This window comes from Xenia sp. Carnegie-2017, unplaced genomic scaffold (assembly GCF_021976095.1).
Source record: "Xenia sp. Carnegie-2017 unplaced genomic scaffold, XeniaSp_v1 HiC_scaffold_14, whole genome shotgun sequence".
NCBI classification, from domain to species: Eukaryota; Metazoa; Cnidaria; class Anthozoa; order Malacalcyonacea; family Xeniidae; genus Xenia; species Xenia sp. Carnegie-2017.
In genome coordinates, this window is record NW_025813447.1 from 2779003 (window position 1) to 2785706 (window position 6704).

Consider the following 6704-nt stretch of genomic DNA (forward strand, 5'->3'; position numbering starts at 1 on the left):
CTATTCCATAGTCTATCTGTTTCATCTGTGCTGTTGGTGACTGATTGTGTTTCGAGGTTTTGCACGACAGCGTTTGCGAGGAAGGTGTATAGTGGTGACCCCATTGATTCGCTGAAAGTTGTCTATAGTATGAGTTTTAGAAGAAGAATTCAGTGGAGAGGCAAAGGTTGAGTAAGTCTAGGATTTTATTTGTCTAGTTGTGTTGTTTGGCTATGTCTAATGGTATGGATGTGAAGAGTGATGTCACATTGTAATTAGATATCATGATTTTGTCTGGTCAATAGTTCATATGTATGTGATCCTGGAATTAAGAACAAGAATTGGAATGTACGACCTTTAAGAAAGTTTTGAAAACATGGGAAAATACAATTCACCAATCAAGTGAGTTCAATAAGTGGGAAATAAACGCATGAACAATCTTTGAGATTTAGGTGCGTGAAATATAAGTTTTGGAATTTAAGTGCTTTAACTATAGTCTTTGGATGTTAGGTGCATGAACTATAGTCTTTGGGAGCTCTTTCATGAACTATAGTCCTTCGGAGTAAGGTGCATGAACTATAGTCTTTGGTAATTAGATACATTAACTATTTTCTTTGGTGTTAGTTGCATGAACTAAACTCTTTGGGAAATAGACGCATGATCTTATAGTCTTTGCGAGTTACGTGCGTGAAATATAGTCTTTGGGAGTTAGGTGTATGAACTATAGTCGTTCCGAGTTTAGGTGCATGAAGAAGAATTTTTGGGAGTTTAGTCTTTGAAGTTGGGTGTGTGAAAGATATTCTTTGAAAGTTAAGTTTGTGAACTATAGTCTTTGGGAGTTAGGTACATGAACTATATTGTTAAGATGCACGAACAATATACATATATATAGATTTTATAGCCTTTAGGTGCATGAACTAAAGTCTTTGTGAAATAGACACATTTAGCTATAGTCTTTGGGAGTTAGGTGCATGGAAAATTTAACTGTCTTTTCAGCATATGAAGTTACCCCCACGATGACACACACACTATGATCAAACGAAACATTTTTCTTGCGAGCGCTTTATTAGCGATTAGAACCGATGGAACTCGATTACCATTTCATTTATTTCAACGGTGTCATGAGATCGTTTAAGTCGCATGAACTATAGTATTATGGAAATAGACGCATGAACAGTCATTGCGAGTTAGCAAAATTACTTTGTGCTCAGCAGTTCGAAGTAGGTGGCAAACTACTTTGAAACAACTTCACAATTCGCTAAAATTCTAATTCAAATTAGATAGCGGGGGGACAATCTAATTTCATAGAAAAAACCAATTGTAACTGAGCACGAATCTAATTAAACGACGACCTTTCCAATTATGAAAAGTAAATATACATGCGCGAAAGCGGAACGTATTCATAACGCTTCTTCTTGTTTATAGACCAATGTTTCCAGTTTGGTAAGAACTGATCTTAGTGACTCGTTAGTGACTCCTAGTGACTCCTCAGTACAACATTACGTAATTTTATTTCAGTTGACATATTCGTCGTGTTTTTAAAGGCAACTTTTCAAACGAAGTTTGTGGAGTTAGGTCATCCTCCAGTTGGATGTTGCTCTCTAACTGTACCTAATTTATTTGGTCATTCACAGGTACACGTGACTTGTTTATATTAAACGGAGGCCTGGGCACTAGGTCATATTTTGAATGTTATGTATTTGAGTTGTATCCACGCCTATTGATCACTTTATATAAACTTTAAATGTTTTCTTTTCTTGAACCTGAGAGGATGTGTTATGTTCTGAGGTGTTAAAATTAACTGTGAGATTGAAAAGTAATTAAAACTACGAATAGCTTTATCTAAGTTCCCCAAAATGCTTTACTCCCTCCTACCCCCTCGCCTCAAAGAAGTGTATCGTGAAACATAATTGTTGTTTTATAAAGAACCGAGATGCTTTAAAAAAAAATCATTTTGTCTTACGGTGAATTTTCTTTAAATCTGGTAATGTCTGTTATTCTATGCAACACGAAACTCGACTGCGACATGGCAAAGGAAACGCGGAATTATTGCCGAACATTTATCTTTCAAACATTTCGAGAAGGAACTCAATTCACTTTTGGCGAGATTTTCACTAGTTTCTAGACAGGTTTGTCTGTCTATTTTTACGAGGGAGATGGATTGAGCACTATTAGAAAGCAGAAGGAGAGGGAGGTGGGCAAAGCTTAGCAACTAGAGGAGAGGGACACGGGACCTTTGAAAATGCAATAAATTTCTATTGTTATTCATGGACGTTCACGTCGCAGATGATGAAAACATTTACAGTTTTGAACTTTTAAAAAATCCATGTCAGGAAATAGTAAAGTAGCATATTTAATATTGTAGTGCCTTCGAGAAACAGACGTTGATGGTCAACAGTAATATACAAGAACTTGAGGATAAAAATCACGAGGAATGCAATTTGTTTTAAAAGTACATCAGCAACGATGATATTTTGGATGGCATCGTAAGAAGATGGTGGACGAGCTTACAGGAATGATTTACCATCAAGGTATATTTACGATCAGACTTATGGCGCGTGCAAATATTTATTGTACAAATAGGATATTGTGTCCCCAATGATCCGTTTGTAACCTTTACGCAGCGGAATTTGTAGCGTTGTTGGTGTAAATCATTCGTAACTTGAGTTGAATAACAAAACATATTCGTTCATTTAACCACGATTTTAAAATCTTTACTTTTGAGGAAAAAAATTGCGTTTTGAATCAAGTTCCAAAACATAGCAAAAAAACTTTTGCTGGAAAATTTCGAACACTCGTTCTGTATCGTTCAAGTCATTGAGACTTCAGTGTTTACTGCTGGCGTAACGGACTTCTTAGTCGCAACAACCTTCTTTCGTGCGCATTTGTTGAAAAATGATGCAGTTGTTAAAAAATAATTGCCATTAATTAACATGTTGTCACGTGACATCAAGTAGATGTTTGCGCAGATGCTTTTGTACGCTTAACACTTTGGTGAAAATGGTTTTTATCAAACTGAATAACATACACAGAAAGAAAATGCATGGAACATTTCATCAACAAGAATCAACTTAATGTTTCAACTACATTTTTGATTTGCGTTGTAAAAAAGTCATCACTGCTTGCGCGCATTCTTCCCAGACCCATCTTTGAGCAATCAGTTCGCATTCTATAATACTCTCATCGTGAAGTTTCTCCAGCTCAGCTGAGCGACATAATTTCTTCGACATTGAGAGCGACTGCAATGGAGAGAAGCATTGTATGGTTAAATGAAACGAAACAATAACTTTAAAGTCCAGATTTGTGCTACCTTCGGCGGCAACGCAGCCATGTATTTCATTCTGTTGTTAATTTCTTTTCAAACTCGGCGAGGAATAACTTCTGTTATCAAACCGTAGTTACACGCTTCGACCGCAGTCAGTTTTTTTCCAACGAGTAACATCTCATTCGCCTGAGTGCAAACTAATACGAAATGTGTGAAAACCATACCTTAACTCTTAACTGCATTAAGATAACGATACCTTGTTAATAATTGAGTTAATTAAACAAGAAGAACAGGGCTCAAAATAACGGTCAGGCAACGGACAATGATTTTCAAAATACCTATGTATCGGTAACATTTTCAGTTTTCCCATAATAATTTATTATTCGGCTTTCCTTTCAATATGTTTTGCAATATTGAGCGTCAATTTTACATACGTAAAAACCATGCTTTCTCTAGTAAGTATATGCTGGCTAGGGGCTTGTTGCATTGAAGGTTACGATTCCGTTCTCGTAAAGTGTGTCGTGGTCAGCTTTGGGTAATGAGGATTTCAATATTATAATGAGACCGTGCGTAGTGATGTCGGAAGCGCTTAGTTAAAATGTTTTTCATATTATCGACGAAAATTATGTATATTAATGTGACAATAAAAAAACTGACTTTGACCAAGCCAAAATGAAATTGACGTTTCGTCTTGAACGAAAGCATTAGAACACATTTTCCACATCAAAAAGAACTTCTTACAAAAATTTCACTCCACCCCTGAAAATAAATTCATCATATTCCATTATTTCACCAAGACTATAATTCTTGCTTTTGAACACATTTTCAACTTTAAAACAACTTTTACAAAAGTAGGTATTCCACCCCCCTGAAAATTAATTTTATCATATTTACATATTTTCATCAAAGGCTATAATTTATGCATTTGAACACATTTTCACATCAAAAAGAACTTGACAAAAAAATCGAGTCCACCCCCCTGAAAATTAATTTTGTAATATTTTCATATTTTCGTCAAAGACTATAATTCATGCATTTGTACACATTTTCCAATTAAAAACAACTTTTACTAAAAGGGATTCCACCTTGAAAATGAATTTAATCTTATTTCCATTATTTCATCAAAAAATTACAATTCATGCATTTGAACACATTTTCCACATCAAAAAGAACTTTTAAAAAATCACGTCCACCCTGAAAATGAATTTTATAAAATTTCCATATTTTTCACCAAAGACTATAATTCATGCATTTGAACACATTTTCCACCACAAACACAACTTTTACGAAAGTAGGGATTCCAACCCGTGAAAATGAATTTTATCACATTTCCATATTTTTATCAAAGACTATAATTAATGCATTTGAACACATTTTGCACATAGAAAAAACTTTTATAAAAATAGGATTCCTCCTCTTAAAATGAATTTAGTCTTATTTCCATTATTTCATCAAAATGTTATAATTCAAGCATTTAAACACATTTTCCACTTTAAAACAACTTTTACGAAAGTAGGGATTCCAATCCCCTGAAAATGAATGTTATATTTCCACATTTTCACCAAAAGACTAATTCATGCATTTGAACACATTTTCCACTTAAAAAACAACTTTTACAAAAAATAAAGTCCACCCACCTCCTGAATATAAGTTTTATAATGTTTTCATATTTTCACTATAAAACTATAATTAATGCATTTCAACACATTTTCCACTTAAAAAACAACTTTTACAAAAACAGGGATTCCAACCATTCTGAAAATTAATTTTATCATATTTCCATATTTTTATTAAAAGACTATAATTCTTCATGCATTTGAACACATTTTGCACAATAAAAAGAACTTTTATAAAAATAGGGATTCCTCCCCTCTTGAAAATGAATTTAGTCTTATTTCCATTATTTTATCAAAATGTTATAATTCAAGCATTTAAACCCATTTTCCACTTAAAACCAACTTTTACGAAAGTAGGGATTCCAATTCCCTGAAAATGAATGTTATCATATTTCCATATTTTCACCAAAAGACTAATTCATGCATTTGAACATATTTTCCACTTAAAAAACAACTATTACAACAAATTAAGTCCACCACCTCCTCCAGAATATAAGTTTTATAATATTTTCATATTTTCACTATAAAGCTATAATTAATGCATTTCAACACATTTTCCACTTAAAAAACAACTTTAACAAAAATAGGGATTCCACCTCATCCTGAAAATTAATTTTATCATATTTCCATATTTTAATCAAAAGACTATAGTTCATGCATTTGAACACATTTTCCACATCAAAAAGAACTTTTACAAATAATAGAGTCCCCCCCTAAAAATGAATTTTATCATATTTACATATTTTCATTAAAAGATTATAATTAATGCATTTCAACACATTTTCCACTTAAAAAACAACTTTTACAAAAATAGGGATTCCACCTCATCCTGAAAATTAATTTCATCATGTTTCTATTATTTCCATTATTTCCATCATCAAAATATTATAATTGAAGCATTTGAACACATTTTCCACTTTAAAACAACTTTTACGAAAGTAGGGATTCCACCTCATCCTAAAAATTAATTTTATAATATTTCCATTATTTTCATTATTTCCATCATCACAATATTATAATTCAAGAATTTGAACACATTTTCCACTTTAAAACAACTTTTACGAAAGTAAGGATTCCACCCTAGAAAATGAATTTAATATTTCCATTATTTCATCAAAAGACCATAATTCATGCATTTGAACACATTTTCCACTTAAAAAACAACTTTTACAAAAACAAGGATTCCAACCATTCTGAAAAGGAATTTTATCATATTTCAGTATTTTAATCAAAAGACTATAGTTCATGCATTTGAACACATTTTCCACATCAAAGAGAACTTTTACAAATAATAGAGTCCCCCTAAAATTAATTTTATCATATTTCCATTATTTTCATTATTTCCATCATCAAAATATTATAATTCAAGAATTTGAACACATTTTCCACTTTAAAACAACTTTTACAAAAGTAAGGATTCCACCGCCTTGAAAATGAATTTAATCTTATTTCCATTATTTCATCAAAAGACCATAATTCATGCATTTGAACACATTTTCCACATCAAAAAGAACTTTTACAAATAATAGAGTCCCCCCTAAAAATGAATTTTATCATATTTACATATTTTCATTAAAAGATTATAATTAATGCATTTCAACAATTTTCCACTTAAAAAACAACTTTTACAAAAATAGGGATTCCACCTCATCCTGAAATTAATTTTATCATGTTTCTATTATTTCCATTATTTCCATCATCAAAATATTATAATTGAAGCATTTGAACACATTTTCCACTTTAAAACAACTTTTACGAAAGTAGGATTCCACCTCATCCTGAAAATTAATTTTATCATATTTCCATATTTTCATTATTTCCATCATCAAATATTATGAATTCCA